General features: G+C 41.0%; 1 protein-coding gene across 2 annotated transcripts in view; it reads left to right on the forward strand.

The window, feature by feature from the left end:
* The window catches only part of LOC129732103 (acetylcholine receptor subunit alpha-like 1), a 353,242-nt gene that overhangs the window by 34,492 nt on the left and 292,233 nt on the right, over positions 1 to 26,517 (forward strand). For both annotated transcript variants that reach the window (XM_055692618.1, XM_055692619.1), the window contains exon 2: positions 4,897 to 6,062. The gene's annotated coding sequence lies outside the window, so the exon portion shown is untranslated. The remainder of the gene's footprint in view (positions 1 to 4,896; positions 6,063 to 26,517) is intronic.

The following is a 26,517-nucleotide window of genomic DNA, read 5'->3' on the forward strand; positions in this document are numbered from 1 at the left end:
ACGACCCTCTGGCTATTTTGAATATTCCGAAACTACTCATATGAGGTTATTTTTTGTTGGCTTTAGTTGTTTTCCGGAAATCGGAAGTCCTCATCTTAAATTTCAAAATAGCTCCAAACGAGTTGAATTCCGGTCTCTAGGCATCACCTCGATTATGCAAATACCCATATTCGATGGTATTCAACCAATTTTGGTTCTCACCAACATACCGGAAGTCGTCATTTTGGAATCCAAAATGACGTCGAGGGTCTGTTTTTGGCCTTCAGATGTCATCCCGGTTCCGAATATATCAATATTGGATGGTGTGTGACGTTGTATTATTTAATTATTTTAGCATAGTTACGAAAAACCATGGTGGAATCTGTTCCAACCATTTTGGGGGCATATGTCTATAACACCCAAAACCATAAAAATGCATGTGAAAACAGATGAACTTTGAACCAATAATAGTGAAATTCTGTTGAAATGTTCATGAGATTCCTCCATTTCGGGACATATCTAGTCTAGTCTAGTCTAGTTTACATTAACACAGCCAGTACTTGAAAGGATCCTGGAAAATGATATCACCATTTAAAAAAAAATGATTTCCATATATTTTTCTTGTCAACGATCACATGGAACGAAATCACCATTCAGGATTCCGTTCTTGTCGACGTTCGGCCTTGCGGGACCAAACTGCCACTGAAATCGAAAACAAAAATATTTTGACCTTAAACGCCCGCCGCGACAGCGATGAAATGATGGTGGCCATTCTTTTTAATTTCTAAATTTTTCACTGATGTCACTGTCAATTTTTCCGTTGCGGATTTTGTTCCAAAACAACCCTACTTCGTTCTAGAAAAACTACCAAACACTAGTGGAGCTCTGATGCTGCCACGAACGTCTGTTTCTACTATTCCGCTGAAGGTTTGAAGGACATTATGCCGAATCGATCTGGGATAGCATTTTTTCTATTCTTGAATCACTTTAATGACAACACCTCAAGCACGTAACAATAAAACACTATTGCACTACTGATATTTTAGAAAATGTACCACAATGAATATAATTTTCGAGTTTTTCTAGTGAAATTAAAACCACGTCAAAAATTTATGCCTATTCGCGCTCTACAGATTCCTCCATTTCGACACATATCCCCAAAAACCGGATCTCCGGCAATGAGGAAATTCTTCCAGAGTACCGTCGACACTGATTCCAGAGTAGAGAAGTTACTGAATCTAATGCTAAAACTATCGAAATTGGATGAAAATTGTCAAAGTTTCAAAAAAAATGTCGATTTTTGGGTACCCGGGTACCCCTTTTGGCATGCAAGGGGCAGAAGAATTCATGTCCCAGCAGTTGTTACTATATAAAAACTCATGTTTTCAAAAGTTGCCATTTAATATGCTTTAAGATGTCACTGATTTTTATCACTATTGATGCAGTGAAGTTGAAATTTCGTCTTCTAAAACCTAGAAAGGTACCCGGGTACCCTGTCAAGCACATAACGGTTAATGCAACGGAACCAATCACGGCACGTTGGTTCACTTAGACCAGCGATTTCGTATACTTTTCTTAGCCGTAATGTACCTACTCGGCAATTTCAACACATAAACACTCGGCAGGGTACCCACCGAAATGAAATGCTTCTTACTTCTTCAATTCTTGGCCGATTTTCGATCTAGACCCGTAAAAAAATTAAAAAATTTGAATTCATAAAATCACTCCAGGAGTAGATTTTTATACATCTTGAGTCCATCTGCTGAGTTGTCCTTGAAAAGGCCACTCTGGAGCATGTTCCCGTGGGTCCCTCTATTTCCACAAGCATGTTTTATAAAACCCTCAGCAATGTGTATATCAACATTCATGGATCCACTTTAGAAATTAATTTACGTCCAATTCGAGTCCAACTGGTGAGTTGTTCTCGAAATGGTCTTTAATTCCAGTAAACTTGCTGATAACTGTTGATTCGTGAACAAAGGATTAACAGGTAAACCATCGCATTTTATTGTTATGTTCATTTGTGTTCGAAATGGCGTCGAAACAAGAAGCTTCGTGCAAGCGCATTGTACAGTGCTAACTGAATTGCACAAACTTTAGGAAAAAGTTGAGCACCAAAACGAATGTTTGAAGAACATTTTGATTCCATTTCTTCACAACTCGCCACCTCGACGTTTATCCTTAAACGTATTTTGGATTTTTTTTCTAGAAATGAGAATTACGCATGTTGTGTGCGGTGATTCCGGAAATCACCTGTATCATTGAGCATACAAGATTAATATTTCTCAACATAAATAGAACGAAGTAGACAGAAATAGGCCAAAATAACATCGCCAAATAAATGACAGTGTGCATCTCTTGTGTTGTTTGTCACATAATATCAAAAAATTGGTTGCAGTGACGAAAATACCCAAGACGGAAAAAAAACCTATTTGATGCGCGAGTGGCGATTGACCATCCTGTCCTTTGTGTGAGAGGCGACGGTTGTTTTACATTTACGAGCGAAAGCCTACTGTGAAGCACGCTAAGGAAGCGAAATCAAATGAAAATGCTGACCGTTTACGAGCTGCTGCCAACAGTTGATTGGCACAATCGAGAGAAGCATTCGAAAAGTCGACGTGAAGGTCGTACAACACTTTTGCTTCGGCATCATGTGAAAGTTTCTTCGGAAAACCGGTGACGAACTCTCCTTAAATGTTCTTTAATGTTTTTTTCGTTGGTATTGAATGTATCTTCATAAGAAATAAATCGGTTTTTCTTTAAGTACATCTATCTTTTTTTTGATAGCGAAACAATTCAACATTTTTGTTGTCACCGGTTATAGATTGATGTGCCCAAAGTAGCTCCCTGAAACGTTGTCACTCTTCAATTTTCGTCTAAAAACCATAAAAGTTATTTTTAAATTTTATACAAACTGTGGTTTTTCTTTTCAATGTTTATGTGATTGAAAAGTATTACGATTGAGTATAACATCGTCTATGACATACAGTGTTGGACAAAAGTTAAGCAACTAGTTTGAGATATGCAAACCAGTCTCAAAAAATATAGATTTAAGTAACACTCATTGCTTCTGGGTTTGGAGAATGAAAAGTTTGTTTTATTTACATCATTTCAGAGAGGTTTTAGTTATTTATTTTGAATAATATTAGCTAAGTACAGAAAAAGTTGAAATACGATGATTTTTGAAGCGACAAAAGTTAAGCAACTCAAAGATATCAAATAATTATAGCTGATTTTCCTAATATTTTGTTGCGTATCCTTTATCCTTCAGTACAGCTGGGCATCGTCGAGGCATAGACTCAATCAATTTGTCGATTGTTTCCTTCGGAATTTCGCTCCAAGTCTTAGAGAGTGCGTGGTACAATTCTGTTATGTTTCGGTATGAAACTCCCGTTCTAACACGACGGTTTACAATTTCCCACAAATTTTCAATTGGGTTTAGATCAGACGAGCTCGATGGCCACGGTAACACTTCGATTTTACGTTCTTGGAACCATTTTTTCACAATTTTACATGTATGCTTCGGATCATTATCCTGTTGGAACCTCCAAATCAGCAGCATTTCGTCTTCAGCGTGGGGTAGCATTACAGTTTCCACGATGTCTCTATACATTACGCCATTCATTATCCCGTCAATGCGATGCAGGGGCCCCAAACCATCAAGCTTCCTCCACCATGCTTAACGGTCTTCCTATAATACCGAGGATTCAGTCTGTTACCAAGCGGTCGTCTAACTCGCCTCATACCATCAGAATCAAACAGATTGAATTTGGACTCATCGCTGAACAATACTGTATCCCATTTGGAAGCAGTCCAGTTAAAATACATTTCAGCAAATAGAATCCTTGCCTTTCTTGCCTACAACTGAATAAGCCAGCTTCTCGCAATCGTCGGTTCGTGAGCTTATATCCAAGCCTTAATTGTTCCTTATTTCTGATCCTGATGCTAAACAGTCGTTTTCAGAGCAATGTTTAATGACGCGGTCCATCTGTGGAGTAGTTTTCCTCGGGCGACCTGGACGGGCAGCCGTTTCAACCGTTTCTCTTTCCTTATATCGCTTCAGCATGCGGGATACCACTGACTTGTGAATACCAAATAGTTCACTTACTTCTTTTTGGGTACGTCCTTGTTGGATTAATTCAACTATTCTTCGTTTCATATCGTTACTGTATACATTACGCGACATTTCTATTAATCACCTTGCTCAATGCTTTAACAAACAATAAAAACACCTGTATCCAACAATATTTGATCAAAAATTTAAGTTCGAAAGTTAAAAAATATAAAATAGCAATAATTGTCCACGTGATAACCTTTATCGACCATAGATGAATAAAAAAAAATCTGTATCGACCACTTTGTTTACCAAATTTGCCAGTTGCTTAATTTATGTCGCAGAAGCTTAAGCACTTATTTACATTTTTGAGCAGTGTTGCCAACAAACTTTTCACAACGTGATTCTACAACATGGTGTGTGATTGCTTGTTGTTATAGCTATCATATGAATAGAATAAATACTTGCAAAAGTGATTATACTTCAAGCAATAATAGAAGTTATCTGTTGTACCGCCTGGTTGCTTAACTTATGTCCGACACTGTAAGTTGGTTCGGATGTATTTTTTAAATTCATGTTTTTTCAACATCAACTGTACCAATGAGTATGAGCATACATAAACAAACGAGATTTAATTTATTTTGGTAACGTGCCACTGCTTATAAGCGACAAATTTATTAGGTGATCCTACAACTTAGTGAAATCACAATCTGCAGCATTGTGTTCCGCAGGGCCATGCACATGCATCGACTTTTTCTCCAAAAGGGGCGTGAGCTAACATTTTTGCAAGACGAGAAAAAAGTTTCCGCAGAAGAGCAAAACTTTTACATTTCCAATTCAGAAAATTCTTTCTCTTTTTGCAGGTTGCTGACGGTTGTGATGGGCGAAACAAGCACATAAATTCTACCTAGATATCGCTGCCAGCTCGGAATACAAAGCAAGCTGCCACCGGAAACGCATCAACCGGAACAAACAAGTGTCGAGTAGAAGGCAGAGGAGTATAATTGCATTTGATGAGTTTTAATGAATTCGAACGAAGCGAGTGGTTGAGTTGCAAGCGAAGTCGACACGATTAGACCGACAGGAGCACACCTACTGTCACGGACAACGGACAAGGAGTAAAAGCATTTAAATTTCTTCGGATAGGAAAAGTTTTTGTTCTCTTGCACAACAGATTTCTATGTCCGTCTCTGCGTTGCAAACAGATGAGAAAAGAAGAATAATTGTCCCGGAGGGGTTGGTGAGAATAATTTAGCGCCCCTGTTTAGGAGTGAAAGTCCTTTGCCAAAGTAGAACCAAGATAAGAAGAAAGGGAAAACATAATTACATGGGAACATTAAGTGAAATAAACTGCATTTGTGCGTTAAATTGCGCCCAGGAATTAAGTTCAGTGTTCGGTAGATTGAAATTTAATGGAAACTAAGCCGATATTTGCTGCGGGAAGTGCCACCCAGCCGCTACCGAAAGCGTATGAGCAAACTAAATAGTTTTGACCCTTTGGCCTTTCATACCATCTGTAAATTTGTCCTGCATCCTATTTCTATTCGATAATACTAGTAAATAGTCATAATATTAATACAAATAATAATAATAATAATAGCACCGTAACGCGTCTGCAACTCGATTCGCAGATTTTTAGCGTGTTAGTGTAGTTAAAGAATCTGGTCTAATTCATATAAATGGCTTTGCATCTCGACGTATAACATGTGTGTTGATAAGGTAGTGCATAGTAAGTATAAGCCTCACTCAATCACAGTGCACTCGTAAAATACTGAGGGAAATTATTAGTGCTGCTGCTTTCGCGGTGAATATCCTAACGGAAGTGATACGGACCTAGCGTGGGCTCAAGCTACGACAAACTCGGTGAACCAAACCGGTGCGACCGTTGTCAGTACAACATCAATTGTTAGGAGGATTTTAACTACGGTGCCAAATATAGGTGCCAAAGGTGCCGCCTTCTTACAGGAGGGGGCTCCGCAGAGGCGCTAGGCTGCCAGCTGCAGGCGATGCACCGATTTGCAGATCGACCGTAAGTACCTATATTTTGTGGCGTAACAGAATAAGAGATGACTGTTTACAACGCATTCATTTCTATTTTAAAAAGATTTGAAGAAATTTATGACAGTCATTTAGCTTTTTTTAAGTACCTGCTATAAATATTATCTCTTTTTTTTGCACTTTTGCTGACATAAGAAGCATAACTTTTTTTCAATTTCAAGTGTATTATTTTTAAGAGATTTAAAAAAAAACTAAAAAAAGTTCAATAAAAAATCCAATAAATTATTCAAATAATAGGTATTTGCTAAGATTTATTTGCTTTCGAAATAAGGTTTTATAGTTCGCTCGGATTCAAACTTATTTGTCGAGGAAACGGAATTAATCTTACAACTAACATAGTTACTGACTTATTGATAATAATGCTTAGTTGAGGATTGCATCTTCGTTGAAAATTGAAAATAGTTTCATTTGAAACAACTTTTAATGTTTCGACATCAGTAGGTCTATGCCTAAAATCTAAAAAATTGTTTGTAAATTAAAAGATTATTCTTTAAACAATGTTTAGAATTTCCATTATTCATTGGATATAAACAAAACATTATTTTAGTGCACTTTACTAGTTGTGATATTGATACATTATTTTCTACAGTTGGGAGGCACAGCAACGCTGACCTGAACCCAAACAAAAAAAGCGCAACTAAATTACACATGACAGATTTTTGATCATCATGTCGATTATGTGCGCACACGTGCTTAATGCACCTACTACCGCCATCGGTCTGGCCTCCTCATAGACGTTGCAAAAGTTGCAGAAGCACACACGACAGACTAATTGCATCATTTTCAATCTCTAAGCGCATCCTTAATCACAGCCATTCGTAGGTGATGTCTTCAATACATTTCTATGTGAAGAATGCCGTTCAGTGTGACTGTGACATATACTCTTTCCCATTCATTGCAACAGTGAAAGACAGAATTATGTGTTTCTGAAAAATTATGTAAAAATTATGCCCCACACCAAAACCTACCTACTAAACGGTGAATGTTTCTCTTGTATGTTTCAATATTTCGGAGTAATTTGATTGAAACATTCTAATACATTTCCCTTATCAAACACACACACACATTTGTCAGATTTTTTTCCTGTGTCCCTTGTGGTGCACTGGAAAAACCAAATCAACAATGTCTTAAATTTGCCGTGACGGAATGCTATTTTCCTTCAGGGCACTTCAGGGCGCCTCAGAGAGCTGAGCTGAGCCGCTTTGTGTTGCCGTCTAGCACTCGTACATAATGGTGGCTTTCGAGAACAGTTCGGTGCTACCCGTGATGAAGGAGGTGAAGAAAAGATTAATGTGTGCTGCAATAAATTCCCAGTGAATAATTATCTGCAGCGAGCTGTGTAGTTCTCGGTTCGGTTAATTAAATATGTTAAGTATAAAGGGTAATTGTGAATGCGATTCATTGATCCTAGGTGGAACTGCGGCAGCTGTACATTTCCGTAGCGGTATTTATTCGGTTTATGATCGGAGTGAGTAGTATTAGATGCACCATTTGGAATGGAAAGTTAGCTCTTGAGGGTAAGTGTTATTGGCAAGAGGCTTGAGAGCATTAAATTTGTATTGATTATAATTGAATTTAATTCATCAATGGATCAATGAAGGCTTGTTTTATGGAACACCATAAAGTTTCCAGGTGCTCTGAAAATTATAGTAATTTTGGTTGATTAAACCGTGATATATTTTAATTTTAAAAAACAACGATAAATGCTAGACTAAACCTTCTCCTTAATACGCAATTTTTAGTGCTTGCAACAGTTTATGGCCACTTATATCAGTAAAAATAATCGTTATTTTTGGAAGAAAATACTAGAAAAATAGTTCCCATTTTACATGTATTTTATTTTTTCAGCGAATTTTTTTTTTAGCGAAATTGAATGTTTGGGGATTGAAATAAAATTTGACTTCAATTTTATTTATAGAGTGACTGCGGCTCGGTCAGACCTCGGGATTTCGGAGAGAAGCGTGTCTTTCTGGTGTTTTTTTTTCACAACATTTATTTGACACGGCTCTATACAAATAAATGTTTAAAGGCGCCAATTAAATCTAGTATCCCAATTTTTAATGTATCCTAAAAACTGTTGTGTTGATCGAGACTTTGCAAAGTTTGGAAAAATTTTGAAGGAATACGTGCTGGATATTGGAGATTTTTTCAGTGATAATTTTTTTTTTATTCTCGCTTATTTCCCGTCGGTCTAGTTCCGCCACTGTTGCCACTTTTGCAGGCTGCTTAGTCTGCAAAGAATTCCTTCCACTTGGTCCATCTACCGTACACATTGTGCGTTACTACACCGCGTTCTGTTAAGTCGCTATCCAGAACCATTTTGACTGGACGTTCGTCCGACATCCCTACGACAAGCCCAGCCCACCGATTGTAACCATGAGGTAGGTTCCCCCAGCATCTGATGTAATTCGTGGTTCATTTTTCATCCCCATGTCCCATTTTTCATCTGAACCGCACTGTAGATCGTGCGCAGTACCTTCCGTTTGAGAACTACAAGGGAACGCTGGTCCTCAACAAACAACGTCCATGTTTCTTGGCCATTCCTATCTAATAAGTGTTTTATAGATGGTCAACTTTGTGGAGCGGCGAGTTTTGTTCGATCGAAGCGTTATCCGTATTCCAAAGTAAGCGTGATTTCCGGCCATAATGCCCCTTTTAATCTCTCTAATAGTGTTGTCGGCAGTCACTAGTGAGCCCAAATATATAAACTCTCCCACCACCTCGATTTCGTCACCGTCCAAAGGCGTGCTGGCGCCTGCAGAACGATCACCAGTGATACTGGAGTGTATTATTGGGGATTCTTCCCACGCCACGAGCCCAGTCCTTGGCCTCCGACAGTCGAGTCTCACGCCCGTCGTTCCAGTCTCTCAGACACAGATCAGGGATGATCGGCCAACCTGCCGAACATCCAATCCGTGAGCGACAACAGCCATGTCGAGGTCGAGAGAGAGGTAAGGGTTACGAATGAGGAACTCATCGTGATCACTAACTCCCTAAAGGTGAGCAAGACACCGAGACCTGATGGAATCTCTAACCTGGCTATCAGGCTCGCGATAAAAACGGCCCCCGGGCTGTTCAGGACAGTCATGCAGAGGTGCCTGGATGACTGCCCCTTCCCGGAGATTGGTCTTACTGCCGAAGGCTTAGGAACCGCCAGGGAACACATCGGTATACAGGTCTGCGGGCAAGATGCTTGAGAGGATTATCCTCAACAGACTGGTGAGGTACACGGAGAGCAGGTTCACGCTGGACGCTATCCTACCCGTCACCAAGACGGGGAAGGTAGCACTCCAGTGCAAGAGAAAAGGCATACGCTATTGCGCAGTCGTCACGCTCGACGTGAAGAATGTGTTCAATAGCACCAGTTGGGACTCCATAGCGTTTGGACTCAGGAGCATCCATGAACCGGTGTCGCTGTAATAACTTCCAGAATCGAGTACTTGTTTATAACACGGATGAACGTCAGAAGTGCGTCCTAATTACCGCAGAAGATCCGCAAGGTTCTATCCTGCCACGGATGTTGTGAAATATCGTGTGTCACGGGGTGTTGAAACTTAAGTTCCCTGTAGGAGTTGTGATCGTCGGCTTTGCAGACGACATAACGCTAGAGGCCTACGGCGAGTCGATCGAGGACGTCGAGTTGACGGCCGCGCACTGTATACGCAAGGTCGAAGACTGGATGCACTCCAGGAAACTGGAGTTAGCGCACCATAAGATGGAGGTCACGGTTGTGAATAATCGCAAATCAGAGCAACAGGCGGAGTCGGAGACTGCACTATTACCTGAAAGCGATCATCGAAGCTCTTGGGTGTTATTGTTGGCGAGTAGCTCACATTTAGGAATCACATCGACTATGCTTGCAAGAGGGCTTCAACATCTATTGCTGCATCATCTCGAATGATGTTGAATAGCTCAGCGGTGAATGGCAGCAAACGTAACCTTCTTGTCAGCGTGGTTTCCTCCATACTTAGGTATAGGGTTCCAGTGTGGTTCAAAGCGCTAGATACAGTTTTCGTGGTAAACTGGAAAGTACCTACAGGCTCATGTGCCTGAGGGTTGCGAGTGCGTTTCGTACAGTGTCATACGATGCAATCTGCGTCTTGTCCGGCATGATGCCTACCAGCATAGCCATCAGGGAGGACAGAATGCTTCGACCAACGTTACACAAGTAGCATACGGGGTACAAGAAGATCATTCTTGATGATCATATGGCAGCAGGAATGGCCCAATTCCGCGAAGGGTACATAGACGCAACGACTTATTCCGGTGGTATGTGGATGGGTTGGGTGGCGTCACGGAGAAGTCAACTTCCACCTGACACTGATCCTGTCAGGTCATGGCTGCTTCAGGCAGTATCTACACAGGTTGTGGGGGGGGGGCATGTGGAATCTCACATATACCTAGAGTGCGTGGATGCGGAAAAGGCCGCTGAGCATGTCTTAACAAAAGCCGCTCTCTGAAGCGATAACTAGCGGTCGTCCCGGGGAGTATTAAGGACTGGAGATTGGAGGGTTTTTAGTGGGTCAAACTCCACACTACCTGAGGTTGGTCTCTCAGGTGTTTGGCAGCTAATTTTCTCTCAACCTGAAATAAAAAAAAACACATCACACAATCCACCGTCGCTCTGACCAATCGCGTAATTTTGTCCGGGAACCCGTGTTCGTGCATAATTTGTCATAGCTGGCCTCGTTTAACTGTGTCATACGCTACTTCAAAGTCAATGGATAAGTGGTGACCCCTGGTCCGGTAATGTTTCATCCTCCAAAATCCTGACAATCACCCTGTGCAGCGCTCTAGCCATCACCGTGTTTTAGAAGCTGGGATAGGAAATATCGCTCAAAATCGCTATCGAAAATTATCGATAGTTTCGGGCTTTTATCGATAACTATCGATAATTATTGATAGCTGGAAAGTTAAAAAAAGGTGTAGAAAAACAAAAAAAAAGTTGCTTCCGTCGCTGACAAAAAAAAATTTACGTGCATTTGCCAGTTTTGAAAAAAATATTTAAAAGCTTATTTGCACACACCGTCATACACTTGCTCCAGCTGCGCGTAGATCGCTTCTTTCTCGTCGAGTCTCACCTCGTGTGAGCAATGCACGTTAATGTTGCTGTAGTTGAAGAAACGGCCTCCAAATTTTAGTTTAAAATCCTAGCATCAATCGGGTACCATCAGATCATGCTTTGGCGCATCTTACCCAGTATTACAAAACCGGAACCCAGCTCGTTGGTAGTACCACAACTCTGGTAAAAGGTAACCGTCTGATTCCCGCTGTTTTCACACCTTTGTCCTGTCCAGCGAAGTTCCTACAGTGCTACGACTTCGAACCTGCGTGGACTTAAGTCGTCGTAGAAGATCCTACCGCAGCCCGGGAAGCATTACGACTTACAGTTCCATGTTCCGAGTTTCCAATTCAGTCCGTTTTCGTCGCCATGGTCGTTGTAAATTGTGCCGGGTTATTTGTTCACTTTGATCATTCGTAACTTTTTATTTTAATGAGGCGGCTTGTTGGGCCTTTCTCAACCCCCTGTTTCGCCGGTGGACCATCGAGTCAGCTCTGTTTAGGGTTTCACGCTGACACCAGGATGTTGATCACCCGCTCCTAACATCTGACGCTGTTTTGAGATGCACCATCTTGGTGGACAGACGCTTGGATTGACAAAGCTTTTCCTTTACTGCCGAAAAATGGTTTACGTGTCAATGATCTCGTAAAGTATTGTTTATGGAATACTTAAGGTATGGGTTGAAAAGGAGGACAGGCTGGGGGAGGTTCCTGTCACATAAAAAATATACTAAAATATCATCGTGGTTGTCGGGTATCATATTTTAGAATATTGATATCTAGATGAACATTTCAAAAAGTCCTATCTGCTTTCATCGTTTTCCGGAGGGTCTTTTCATTTTGGTAATGGTTCAGCTCTAGTGACTCTCCCAAGCGTAGTTTTCGTTCAGAAGGCAAGAGTGATCCCTCCGCTATAAATTTGTATAATATCGCGTCATAAAAGGTGTTTAATGAGTTGTGGTGATTGAATGAAAGTGATTGATAAAAAATCGATCAAAGCAGATAGGACCTTTTGAAATGTTTCTCTAGATATATTATAGGAGCCGAGTTTTCAAGTGCACAAGATTAGGAAATGATTGATTTATCGCTAGCGAAAATATTCTTCTGTACTTGCTGTGCTGCCAAAGTAATTTGCAATTTAAAAAAGGTTAAGCGATAGTGACGCTGTTAACCTGCGCTTTCAATTTAAAAGTATTTGTCTCAGTTTCGAGCACTTTAAAAGTCACATGTAAATTACTCGGACGCTCTTACATTCATCTTGATAATTTGAAAATGATCAAAAGATTTTTAATTTAAGCAAAGGTTAAAAGCGTCACTGTCGCCTCACGATTTTTAATTCAAAATGCCTTTGAGCCCTGAAGGAGATAGAGGCATCCATACATTACGTTATGCACTCAGAATTTAGGTAAACAATACTTGACGACATATAACGTAGGAAGGAAAGGAAATTTGAAATTATATAACGTCACAGGTGAAATGTTCATAAACAAAAAAAGCAGAGAGCAGACGTTTACCCTTCCACTCTATACGAAATAAAACGTGATTGATTCCAATTTCACATTAACCGATAAGTATCATCAAACAACGTGATGCGGTACTTAATTCAAATAACACGTTGAAGGAAAGAAAAAAGTCACATGTTGCGTCAGTCATCAGTTCCATTGGAAATGAACCAATTAACTCAATGACAGAAGCCGTAATAAATGAAATGAAAACACAACTGTTCGAATCGAAATGACTGCGCGCAATGTTCAGTCTCAAGTGATGCATGTACAGTTCTATTCACTCAGAGCCGGATTTACGATCGTGAGGGCCCGAGGCCCAGTTTACAGTTGGGGCCCCAAAATATAACAAAACCGTTTTTTCATCGTACACGCAAAATTTGAAGTCTTGTAAAATCATTGCGTCTTCCCGATTCGCACAAATGTTGCACAGAAATCGCACAATAAAAGTGTAAAACGCATAACGCAACAGTTGTACTGCGAATACATTGACATAGAATGAAATCAGAATATGTATCATATACCGACACTTTATTTCTCACGTCGAGTGTATTAGTGACTGCTACTCATGGAGCAGTGCAAGCAGCAAACAACAACTTTTGAACTCACTAGATTTAAATAGCTATAATACTCGATCGATTTATCTCGATGAATTTGGTCATTAAAAAACGAAACAAAATCTGTTCACAACATTTTGTAATCAACGCTAGCTTCACCGCAAAACTAGCAAAACCCTCCATTCCACAAAGCCACAAAAGCGTTGCTGATTTTTTATGGCAACGCTTGTAAATTGTGAATAATTATTATTTGTCATTCTGTGCACGCGCTTTTTTCTCAAGCGACGAGAGAAATTTCCCTCTCGCTCGTAGAATTTCCATGTATGTGCGACAAGACTAGACACGGCACATACAATTTGCAGGTTGCTCTTTCGCTTCACTTTTGGTTCGGATTGCGACGCGCAAGGCGATATCTCGTTGCTTCACGCAATGATCGAGACACCTGTGCTATACATAGTTGAAGGGTTTTTGATAGCAGTTAGTGCGCTTCCAGGTCAAAACGAGGTGAGCTGGTAGAGTAAAGAAATTTGCTATATGTCTGGTCCTCAAGCAGAAAGGAAGAGAATGGTTTTGCTTCTTGCTCGCTTGGAATGCTGCTTGATACCAGTTGAAACTGTTTAGGTGTAGTAGTTTGGAGCTGCCAAATACATTGCAGAAACGCTAGAGCATTAATTGCGTTAGGGGCCATCCACATACCACGTGGACAGCTTGGGGGGGGGGGGGGGGGTTGGCTAATGTACACGGTCCATACAATTTTTTTAGAATTTATATGGACAGTTGTCCACGGAGGGGGAGGGGGGGAGTATCAAAATCGTTAAAAATCTGTCCACGTGGTATGTGGATGGCCCCTTTTGCCCAACACGCGATCATTGTAATGGTTCCGAATTACATCAACAATTGCGCTGAAAACGCACAATTTTGTACTGGTTTCGCACCATCCAACTTTTGCGTGTTCGAGTTAAAAAAACATTCTATGTTATTGAAAAGTTACCAAAAATTTGTTAGAGTTTTTTTTTCAGAGAACTTATCAATTAAATAACCAACATTCAAATCCGTCAGAATATTGTACTCTCAACTTAACAATGCTAAGTTTCACAGCCTTTCATTCTTTATAGTCGTACGCAACCTATTTTCAATCATTTTCATCTTCATCTTCGAAAAAGACCTTCCTCCAGTTACGTTCGAGATCATCATACCTTGTTCAGACTAAGCCGCATATCACCTGATATCGCCAGATGATATCGGATATCACCTCGGGTGTTCACTCTACAGTCAGATGATATGGTTTGACATTTACTTTGATAATTGAAAAGAGAAGAAAACAAAAACAGACCAAGGCAAAAACAATACAAGAGCAATGTAATTAGGATAGAGATTTCAGCTAGTTGGCTCGCACCAACGCGAACTCTCATATGCAATTGTCAAAATGTGCGGGATGACAAGAGTTTGCATGCAACGCGAATTTCGAAATTTGTAGGGTTGCGTCAAATGTCTTTTGGCCGTGTTGCCAACTGCTGCAAATCTGGTTTTTATTGGTTTTCGACTATGATATCCGCGATACCATGTAGCCGAGGTGATATCCAATGACAGCTCGATAGTATGGGATATCAGGTGATATGGATATGACATGGTAATATGGCCTCGACAGCACGAATCGCCTGATATCAGGTAATATGCAGTGTAGTGTGAACGGGGTATTATGCTCAAATAAATCCTCATATTATAAAATTTTTGCCAGGCACTAACGAGTTTTTGATTTTTTTCTCCATGTAATCTTCACTTTTGAACTCCACTTTGATATGCACGCGGAGTTTTGTGGCGATCGCACATTTTGAACAAATGTAATAATTAATTCGGTGCTTGCTTACTGTTTCCTGCCAGGTCTGACTGTCGAAATCCGAAATTTCATTCTTGATATCTAAAAAACCTACCGCAATTTCAAAAAATTACGATGCACAGGCAAAAATTTGCACACAATTTGAGAAAGACTGCGCAAATATAAGGCGACCCTTGCAATAATCAACAGAAACTAGGAAAAAACTACACACATCTGCACTGCCGCGCATAGCATGTCAGTCCCACCTGCATTTTCAGCAAGCCGAGAAAAACGCGTTTTTATATGATTTAATAACATTGCTTCTTACGAGATGGGACAATATGTTTGGATGTTTTCCAGCAGTTTTTCAGAACAAAGTTGTTGAGCTCACCCATTGTTACGAAACTATGCATTGTTAGCTACCATTTACGCGTATTAACTCAATTTTATTGAGAATGCAAATGGTACTGACTTGCTATGTGCGGCAGTGCAGGTCAATAAAATCTGCAACGCACATCGGGTATCCCTGATTCGGACAAGTAAGCTTATTTTTATTTGGAGTCAACAGCAATGCATTGAAAAAACTTGTGGATTATTTTCTTTCTCTGCTTTACCTCCCATGCGCGCTGGTTGGATTCAAATGGTGTGTTAATGTGTGTCATTCCAAGAGAATCGAAGATGAATTCTTATGGATGTAGTTGTGATATTGGCGTTCGCGAAAAAATAACACTGAAGGAAAGTTTCAGATTGGAATGGTCTGTTAAAATTTTCTTGCTGTAAATTGAACTTCTGATTGAATTTAATTTTGATAGCAAAAAGAATTTTTTTGTTTTGTGGGGGTCCGGGGACCGCCCCCCCTTCAATCCGGCCCTGTAATTTACTACAGTCTTTTCACTTGAAAATTCAAAGTTGGCCATATGTAGCCCCTACGATATATGTATAACTTTTGAGCAGAGAATTTGATAAACAAATGAGTGTTTTGAAAAGTTTTAATTAAAGAATTGTAAAATAAAACTAAAAACGTTTAAGTCGTCTAAGATGAGAGTGATTGTAGTTATTCCACTATTGCCGTACGACCATTTTGTTGATTCTATTGTAAACAGAACCATTCATGGAGCCGTGATAATAACACACCAACAGGTAATATTGGGTAGGTAATGACTGGTCGCACGCATGCAGTAGAATATTAAGATAAACTATATTTTCCAAAAAGAGGGCTTTAGATTAAAGTCATGCCATACTCTGTAGCATCATAAAACATATATGAGTAAGTTCCAGCTTTAGGTAGAATAGCGTTTATCATGCAGCATTTATATTTTAGCTTGCTAATACGAGGAATCTATGTGAGGAAACTTTAGTTTTCCGTCAGATCGGGGAGTTTTCTATCGTTTTTCAAACCAGGCAATATCGTTTTAGACAAATAAACTCATCGAAAACTATCTCGCTGCAGGAGATAAATGATTACAGCGTAGGTGCACGTGCAACAGACGTGTGTAGTCCAAACCCACCGTGTTCACCATTCCGGTAGGGCATGCCGAACTTTGGATAAGCTCGTTTCACCTTTGCGAAAGAAAAAATGAGGTTGCCATCTGAAAGTTGGAAACCATTAATCAACCCATTCGATGCAAGTGATTCCGACCAAGGAGCAGCGGGCTGAACTCTGCCGGTTGTAAGTTTTTTTTTGCCGACTCTCTCTTTCTCGTCCTATTCGACGCGGGTTAGTTGATGAGGGTAACATAATAAATGATTGTTATCACAAAATAATGAACGTTTGCGAGGAAAAACTTTAGCTACATCCCATCCATCGGTGAGATTATTTGCAAATTTTCGTGTCAACGGCAGCTTTCCGTTCGACTTACTTTTTCACTGTTGTGATATTATAACACCGGATGCCGCTGTGATACAGGAAACTTTTTCTCGCACAAATAGGTTAATAGTGGTGGCTAAATAGTGCGACGAGGAAGTCAATTTCCTCGTATATCTGAAATCAGCTCCCGTGAAAATCGAATTTCATATGTAGCCTCTTCTACCGATATCTTTAGTTTGAAAACGTAAAAATTAAAATATTGATCATAAATCTCTGAACTAATTCGTTCCTTACACAAAAACTACAATGAATTAAATATACTCTTCATATTTTAGACTTCAACATGTCAAACAAACTCAATTCATTATACCTGTCATTATACTAGAAGAGCTTAAGTGAATTTTGTGAAAATTGTAACGCTTTCGGATTATTTCTTCGAGCAGGGACCTACTTCCAACTATCACTCACGTTCGAAGCCAGTCGGGCGAGCAGGGACGGAACCAGCGATGAAGTGATGCGCTAAAAACCCTCAAATGATCCTCATTAATCTTCAATCTTGCCTTGAAACAAGTAAAGCTGTAAATTATACATGTGTGGCGCGCTATTAATTACATGACAATAGAAATCTGCGTCGGGAAATCTACAGTCTTTGAATGATTAATCTCACCCTTCAATCTGCCAGATTTCTCTCTTCCCATGGTGCTTTAAGCGTAGAAGCATAATGCTCCGTTCCGTTTGTCAGGAACGGCAACCGCCGTGCTGCCGGATACGAGCGTACGGTTCCGCTTTCCAAAGCTGCTAGCACGCATTTTTATAGGATATTCCTATAGAAAGGGGATCTGTTATCTACGGGGCGGCGTGATAAGAGCGCCGATTCTGTTGGGATCTCCGTATATCTACTTACTTAGGCGTAATGTCTGCTGCCATTGCGACGGTCGGCGATGAAGTTGTGCTGAGCTGAAGCCTTAACAACACATCACAGTGGCAGTGGTGGCCTTTCACAGCAGTCGGCATCCGAAGGGAGCATTCTCTTCAATTTTCCGCACGCCCTGAAGTGAATGCCGTCATTAGGGAATGTTTTGGGAACGTTTCAAAGCCAGCCAGCCAGTGAACGCATGCGTATTGCGAGGGTAAACATGTATCCACCCTGAGCAAAGCGATGCAAAGCTTTCCGTTTTCCCGAGACATGTACATTAGAATGGTTTCGCTTCGCAGCATGCCCGAAGGCGCTACTGTTTAAAGTCTGCGGCTTGTTAGGCACGGTTCGTTCAGAGCAGTGTGAATAATTTGATTTGGCATAAAATAACCAACCGGGTCTGGATGATGCGAAGCATCGGCGCTTACGGAAGCGTTGGAAAGGGTTTAAAAAACTTTTGTGAAACACTATCATCAGCTCTAATGAACTCCGTTCGAACGGTCTGCAAAACAAAAACTAATTTCATCTATCTGATCTCTGATCTAAGATACTGTATAAGTTATGTACATTTGATGCTTCCTGAATATCGTGCCCTAAAAAAAACTGAGCAAACAGCTACAATCTTTTTCACTCTCATTGAGAAGCATTGCAAGGTGAGCATACACTCAAACAGAAAATAACGGCTTAGTCAGATTGGGTCAAATGGTATTTAGTGCTTATAATTTCATATGCGTGGTAAAAACAAGAATATCTTTCGAATAACACGATAAGACCCCATAGCAAAATATGTTATTGAAGAGTTATGATTTTGCTATACTCTCCTGGCCAGGTAGCCGAACACTGTTTTGAAAGGTTGGAGCCTTGTTTCATCAATATACTGTTTGTTTATACTTAATTTATGTCCTATTATCATAAAATGAGATTTTTTATATTATATAATGTTAAATTAATCAAAACCCATTTCACATGAATTAGATATTACACGAAAAAAGTTGGATGGTGCGAATCCAGTACAAAATTGTGCGTTTTCAGCACAATTGTTGATGTAGTTTGGAACCAGTAAAATGATTGCGTGTTGGGCATAACGCAAATCATGCTCTAGCGTTTTTCCGTTTTGTATTTGGCAGCTCCAAACTACTACCCTTAAAAAGTTTCCACTGGTGTTAGTATCGTCATGTTGATTTGTACTGGTATTGATGTTTTTCAACTGGTTGCTCTCGTCGAAACAGTGCAACTAGCAATCAATACTGATAATTTGGGTACTGACTAGATTAATGAAAATATTAACTGATCGGCAGTGCTGATAAAAGTCATTTTCCCCAGCAAAATCCTTCGAAAATTACAACCAATCATTTTCAATTTTCACTCTCAATGATCGCAGCATTCTTTCAGATACACTAAATTTTCGTCCTAGTAACGTGCTGTTATACTCAGATGAAATAGATCGCGCGCATCGTTCACGGTTACGGAATCAAATTTGACGACAAATCCAACCAAATGATCTTCACTTCAAAGCGAAAAAGAAAAACAAACAGTCCACTCAACCAAAATGAATCTCACCGAAACACTTTTTCACTAGCACTGACCGATGCCTTGACAATCTTCGTTAACTGATAAACTGATTTTGTTGTCTTGCTTCCATCGCATGAAATATAATGAGGTGTTTTGACAGTTCACTTCCATGCAAAAAGCGGGAAGGGAGAACGCTGAAAGGATTGTAAAAAAATAACGTTTATGGATGCTTTTTTTCACTTTCACTCAAGAGTGTCAACAAATATCAACCCTGCTGATCGGTTCACTTTCATGAACCAGCGTCTGGCACCAGCGTCGCTCAGTAATGTAGGGGTGTGGGTTGTTTTGGCTGCAGAGTATTATTAGGGATGAGCAAGTCGTTCATATGAACCGGCGCACGAAAATAAAGCACGATTTTTCGAACGCCCCAAAATGATCGTTCGCCCGAAACTGAAATTTACCAGAACATCACGATACTCGTGTATATGATATACATTCTCTTTGCTTGTTTTTTTTTTTATTCTCGCTTATTTTCCGTCGGTCTAGTTCCGCCATTGTTGGTTGTGCCAATCACCGACGCCCGGGGAGGCGACTCCACCCAGGGCCCTAACTTACGACCCGTTTTTTACCGGACCGGCGCCAACGGCTTTACTTCCTCATGCGATGGAAGGCGTGATCCTAGAGATTTTTCGCCCCAGAAAATCTTCCGGTGTCGGCTAGGATTGAATCTAGACCAGTTGGGTTGGTTGTGAGTGGATCACGCCACCCCACAACTATCGACACCTATGTCGGCGTTGGGATTCAAACCCAGGCGTCGAGCGTGGTTGGCAGAGACGTTACCAACCACGTTAGGCCCCCGCCCTATGATATATATTCTGATTTTTATCTAAGTCAATGTATTCACAGTACAACTGTTGCGTTATGCATTTCACACATTTATTGTGCGATTGTAGTGCGAAATTCGTGCGAATCGGTAAAACACATTGATTGTACAAGACTTGAACTTAAAGCGTACTAACAGTTATCGTGGTAAACTGGAAAGTACCTACGGGCTCATGTGCCTGAGGGTTACGAGTGTGCTTCGCACAGTGTCATACGACACAAACTGCGTCCTGTCCGGCATGGTGTCTATCAGCATAGCCATTCGAGAGGACGTTGAATGCTTCGACCAACGTGACACAAAGGGTATACGAGGTACCAGAAGATTATTATCGATGATCAGATGGCAGCAGGAATGGTCCACGAAGGGTAGATGGACGCACCGACTTATTCCGGTGGTATCCAGATGGGTCGGGATGCGCCATAGAGAAGTCAATTTCCACCTGACACAGATCCTGTCAGGTCATGGTTGCTTCAGGCAGTACCTACACAGGTTCGGGCATGCGGGGTCCCCCATGTGCCCCGAGTGCGTGGGTGCGTGGATGCGGAAGAGACTGCTGAGCTCGTCTTTATCGTATGTCCTCATTTTTCGCGTGCGCGGAGCGACATGATGGTAGTGAGCGGGCCAGACACAACTCCGGACAATCTAGTTCAGAGGATGTGTGAAGACTCGAACATCTGAAAGGCGGTTTGTGCAGCCGCCTCTCGAATAGTCCAAGAGTTACAAAGCAGGCGACAGGTTGACCACCGATACGCCAGTGTTAGCTAAGTACCAGTCTCCAGGTAAGTTAGCTTATTACAAAGAGACTTCATTGAGCCAGGAGGTTGCACAAAGCATAAATGCCGCTTCCCGAAGCAATACTTAGCGCTCGTACCGGAGAGTTTTATGGGCTGGAGACTGGAGAGTTTTAGTGGGTCAAAGCCCACACTACTTGAGGTTGGTCTCTCAGGATTTTGGCAGCAAATTTTCCCTCTACCTAAAATAATAAAAAAAAACTTGAACTTTTGCGTGTACAACTTTCTTTCGATACTGGTCTCGCTGTAGTGTAGCGCCAGCGCGTGGTTCATTCTTCGTCTTCATACACCATCTTCACATACTCCACTGAAAATAATTCCAAGCACACGTTGTTCGAAAACGGCCAGTTGCTGCGAGTCTTCCGCGAGTATTTTCCATGTTTCGAGCCCGTCGAGGACTGCCAGTCTTAGAAGCGTTTTGTATATGGTGCACTTGAGGCGAGGTTTACCAAACATCAAGGTTTTGTAAAGTCCGTAAAGGTCACAACTTTCAACTACACTATATCCATGGGCGCAACTACGGGGGGGCTACCCAAGTAACACACAAAACATGTTAGAAAATAAGTAACAACGAAAAGAGTCATTTAAGTGTACTGCCGGTACCCGGATAACTGTCCCATAATGAAAAACAACATGTTGAGAAAATGGCGATTTTATATTATCCGTTAATTTTCGGATTTCTAGCAATTACATCCAGAACCAATGACTATAAAAGTTTCATGGCACCACAAGTTTATCGTTGAGAACAAAAAACCATGGATGGAATTGGTTTTACGTTATGCAACTTGAAAAAAAGACAAAATGGGACAAAATATGCGGGTACATTTCAAAAATACTCGCATATTTTGTCCCATCACATATAAATTCAACCAGCAACCGGCAGTATCATTGGCAACGTAGATTGTACTACAGAAAAACATCACTAGTCTAGTTGATTAAATGACATACTTCTATATGCCTGAAATAATCCGATATACACTAATCTGGAGCAAAATCATATGTTTGCAGTTTGCACCACCATGCAGTGAGACTGTAATGCGGGTACTTTCAATATGGGACAAAAACAACTTGGTATTTTTTCCATGTTTTTCCATACAAAAGTATCAATTTTAATTTTTTTCCAGAAAATATGATAACAATAAGGTCGATTCCCGATGATAACTCAAAAGTGACCAAAATCAGTATGGGACAGTTATGCGGGTACCGGCAGTGTACTACAAGCGCAATTGAAAACATGTGTTATTATATTGTGTTTGAAGTTTTTTTTCATCAGTAATACAACCGCATTTCGAAAACAAGCTCGTTTTTTCTGGTTTTGGAGATGTTTCTAATAACATGAGTTCAAGAATGACAATCACTATCACTTGGTCTTTTCGTAAGACATTACACCATCTAATAACAACATTACGTACCTGTAAAATGCTTTTCCTTAGTACAATAGTCGTAGCATTCAACACCCAACTTAAAATTACTTGATCAAATTAATATTTAAATTATATGAACGATTTCTATATATATTCGAAGCCGGTCATAACGCGCCATCAAATGATAAACAAAACGCTTGCAGTGTAACCAATATCACTTCAGTTTTTTGTTATTGTATATCTAACAACGTTTTCTAGTTTTGTTAGATTTTATATCCAGATAACGTTGAAACTATGCGAAAACAATTTCAATATTCACGCTAAGGAAACAACTCTTTTTGAAAGGTTGAATATTATTTTTTGTCATCATTTTATAATTAATTAAAACTGCCACTGATAAAAGCAATTGTCGATCTAGTTGCACTGCGCAGACACAACACATTTGCGCATGCGCTGGTTAACAGTTGTCATAGCAACAGATTTGCGCATTGCCGTAATAGTACTCGAGATGTATTTTGCCACTTAATTATATCAAGTTGGCTTGCTTTCATGTAGGTATCGGTACTTGTTCTACTAGCCTTCATGTTTTGCGCTTTTCTGGTGATATTGATGTCATGAAATAGGTAACGTCAACTTTTCTATACCAACGTGTGTTACTTGGGTAGGGGGGGGGGGCAGTCTAATATATGCTACATGCTTTTCCCCGATTCCCGGCGCATTTTAGCATCGGAAGGCAATGTATCAATTTGTCCAAAAGTAATTGTTTAGGTTTCAGCCGTTCCAACAATTTTTACATTTCCACCGGTGAATCTATCATCACGGACGGTGTAAGCCAGATCCGCACTGGTAGCAAGGCTACCGCATGAGGTAGAAGCACGAGGGAGAAGCACGAGGGAGACACGAGGCAACACGGGGCAGATGCACCAGCTGAAGAATGCGCTCCTTCGGTCGAGCAGGTCAAAGCACCGGCGAGAACGTTTTTTTGACTGGGGCCGGCGGTGGCTTGTTGGATGAAGCGAGTCAACCAATGACTGAGCGCTCTACTTACGACGATATTCATTCACAGATCAATTGTCAAAAAGAAATTAAAAAACTCAAAGACCTACTATCCATTGTTGATCGCAAGAGGTTGAAAATACTAATAAATTTAAAGTAATTTACAAGAGAATACATTATCGTTTTTGTCAGTCAATTTTAAAAGATTCCGTAATCTATGGCAATATCTGAGAGACACATGTTGTTTCTGATATTATCATAGTACAAACATATAATGCTTTCCATACGATTTACGATTCATATTTCAAACAAAATGCATACATGTTCCTGCGTACACAGGTTGTTGTGACGTCACGATCTCAGCACGCGAAGAATGTTGCTATCTAACACTTGCAACCACGCTCATCTGTCGCTCCTTCGTATATACCTTATTGATGTCATCACCCATTGGCTGAGAACTAGTACTGCACCCAGGATCGATTCTCAAACCTAGCTCTCTTACTTACCTTACCAATAAGATGAGAGCTGTAGTGGCTTGTGCTGTATCAAGGAGTTGTTGCCATGCTGCTCGGTCGAGCCATCGTGCACGCTGCGCTCCTCTAGTCTTGAACAGGCTAGCTGAAGAGAAGTGATTTCACAGGATCATCGTCCAGCATCCTTACGACTTTCGCCAGGTGTGCAATGGGGTTCTCTCCAAGAGCGCGTGCAGGTCATGGTCATGAACTGCCATTTCCGTTGTCCGTCTGTACTCCACAATAGATAGTTCGCAGCACCCTTTCGTTCGAAAACTCCAAGAGCGTTGAGGCTCTCCGCCAGAAGCGTCGATGTATCGAATCCGTAGAGGACTACCGGTCGTATCAGACTCGATCGAAGTGGTCATGCCAATATCTCCACCACAATTGGTGCGTTCGTTTGTATGTCTGAGAAAAACGGACCGTCGATGAGAACATGGTCAATTTGGTTTGTGGTACGTTAGTAAGGTGATCTCTAGGTGGTTTCGTGAATGTCTTTTTGGAGAAAACCAGTTCTTCAGACTGCTAGTCTGCGGGAAGCTTCTAGGTCGACCCATCCCCGGCCGTTGTCGTTCGTCACGGTGTACAGGCTGTGCGGGCTGATCACCGGCTTACATGTGTCTTCTCTATCGATCTGAGCGTTCATGTCCCCAATGACGATCTTGATGTCTCTACGCGAGCAGCTATCGTAGAGTTTCCCCAGCTGTGCGTAGAACGTTTCATTCTCTATATCGGGATGTCCTTCGTGAGGGCAGTAGACATTGAGGATGGTGTAATTGTAGAACCGGCCTTCTATTCTCAACTAACACAACCTGTCGCTGAACGCCTGCCACTTAATCGCACGACTCTGCATCCTGCCCAGCACTATAAAACCGGTACCCAGCTCATTGGTTGTGCCGCCGCTCTGGTAAAACTGTACCCTGCGGCCACTAATTCGCCGTACCTTCTCTCCTTTCCGGTAAAGCTCTAGCTGATCCAGCAGAATCCGGTCGGCACCCAGGGCGTTAAGCGATCTACTGTTACATGTAGCGAGCTTCTAATCGTCGTCCTTATCTCGTCGCTAGATCATTGCCGATAATTCCGGTTCGTTTTCAATTCTTGATTGTTCGTAGTATGTTTATTTCAGCATGCTGCTTTACTAGGGCTTGCCTAGTCTCGCGACGGTGTCCGTCTTGGATGTAGCGGCGAGACACCGCATTTCATAGGTCAACCGTCCACTTTGGATCAGTCGTTGTTGGAGCCGCCCCTATCCTGGGAAACAGACGCTCAGACAAGCTGCTCTCCAAGGAGAACAACTACCGCCTTTTGTCAGCATACGGCTAAGTTCCTACCAGTTCCCCAATCTTCCCTTGGTTGCTCGTATTCCAGTCGGTCCCACGTGGAGTTGGGGATTTGGCATTATGCCTTGGACCACACTGGGATCTATTTTATGCCAACTAGTACGGGTGTACTGCTGGTACGCACTGCCCAGCCGTTTACTAAACCTATTTCTCCTCAATATCGAATCAGTGTTGCTGAAAGAGGTTGGCGTTGACGTTGTGGTCAAGATATTCAATACATCTTCGGAGATTTATTCCCGATGAAAGTGATTTTTTCTACTGTTACGACATTATTTTATGCGTTTTTAAATAGGTGCATTGTAACTCTTTTTTCTCTTTTTTTTAATGAAATGTATGAAAACTAAACTTTAAATCGCTGTAGCATCGGGCTATTCATCATTTTTTGTATGTTATGTGTGGTGGATCTGTTAAGAACGGTTTTTATCGTGCTTGTGGACAAAAGTGGTAATGGCTGTTTCTAAAAGCGATGGTCACTTGCTGTAGAAAAACTGCATTCGTTTTTGAAAATGCATTACTCTTTATACAAAATATTAGAATATTTTAAGAAAGACGGTGACAGTTAAACTTCATGGCAGCATTTCGAACTTAGCACAGAGTTTGCACTCTTGCTATCTGCTTCCATCAAAAACGAAAGGAATTTTATTGTGTTCCTTCCAAGTTGCTACAAGATACAACGTGTTGTTTTGTTGCGTGGATTAGAGCTCCGAAAAAATCTAAGCCACTTATAAGATGATTGCTAAATAAATATCGCGAAGCAAGATGATATTATGGTTGAAATCCCTCTAAAAGGTGTCCCACATCAAATTACATCACGGAAAAAATTATTATTATAAAATTATTATTATATTCGGACAATAAACTATAACCCATTAGTAAGCTCCTCGGGATGCTTCTGTAGTGCCATATAGGTCTTAGTTCTGATGCGGGGACAGGCGGGGTGTTGGTTTTTATGCACTTGGCTTTTTACCACTCTAGGACATAATTTGAATAGTGGCACGAAATTAAAACCAACCAGAAGATCGAAGGGCTCTCGTGATGGTTCAACAGAAGAAGCAGACGCTTTTGTAGACACTCCTTGAAGTACATCTCCCCGTTTACAGTTCCGGGAGTCACGTACGGTGCAGTCCGTTTGCCACATGAGCAGATCGCTTGCCAAATTTTGTATTTCTTGATAATTTTTGAGAGTTTCTGCATCCTTACTCTTTCCGGAACACCAATCTTGTGTAGTGAAGAACAGTAGCCTCGGAAACTGCCGCAAGTCCGCCTTGACGCATGTCTCATTATCCACGATGGGACAATGAGGCTTCGTCAGCATCCGGCTGTACAGTTCCGGGCCCGTAAAGTTAGTACCAACAGAATTCTGTAGTCT

Source organism: Wyeomyia smithii, chromosome 3 (genome assembly GCF_029784165.1).
Source record: "Wyeomyia smithii strain HCP4-BCI-WySm-NY-G18 chromosome 3, ASM2978416v1, whole genome shotgun sequence".
In the NCBI taxonomy this organism is placed as follows: domain Eukaryota; kingdom Metazoa; phylum Arthropoda; class Insecta; order Diptera; family Culicidae; genus Wyeomyia; species Wyeomyia smithii.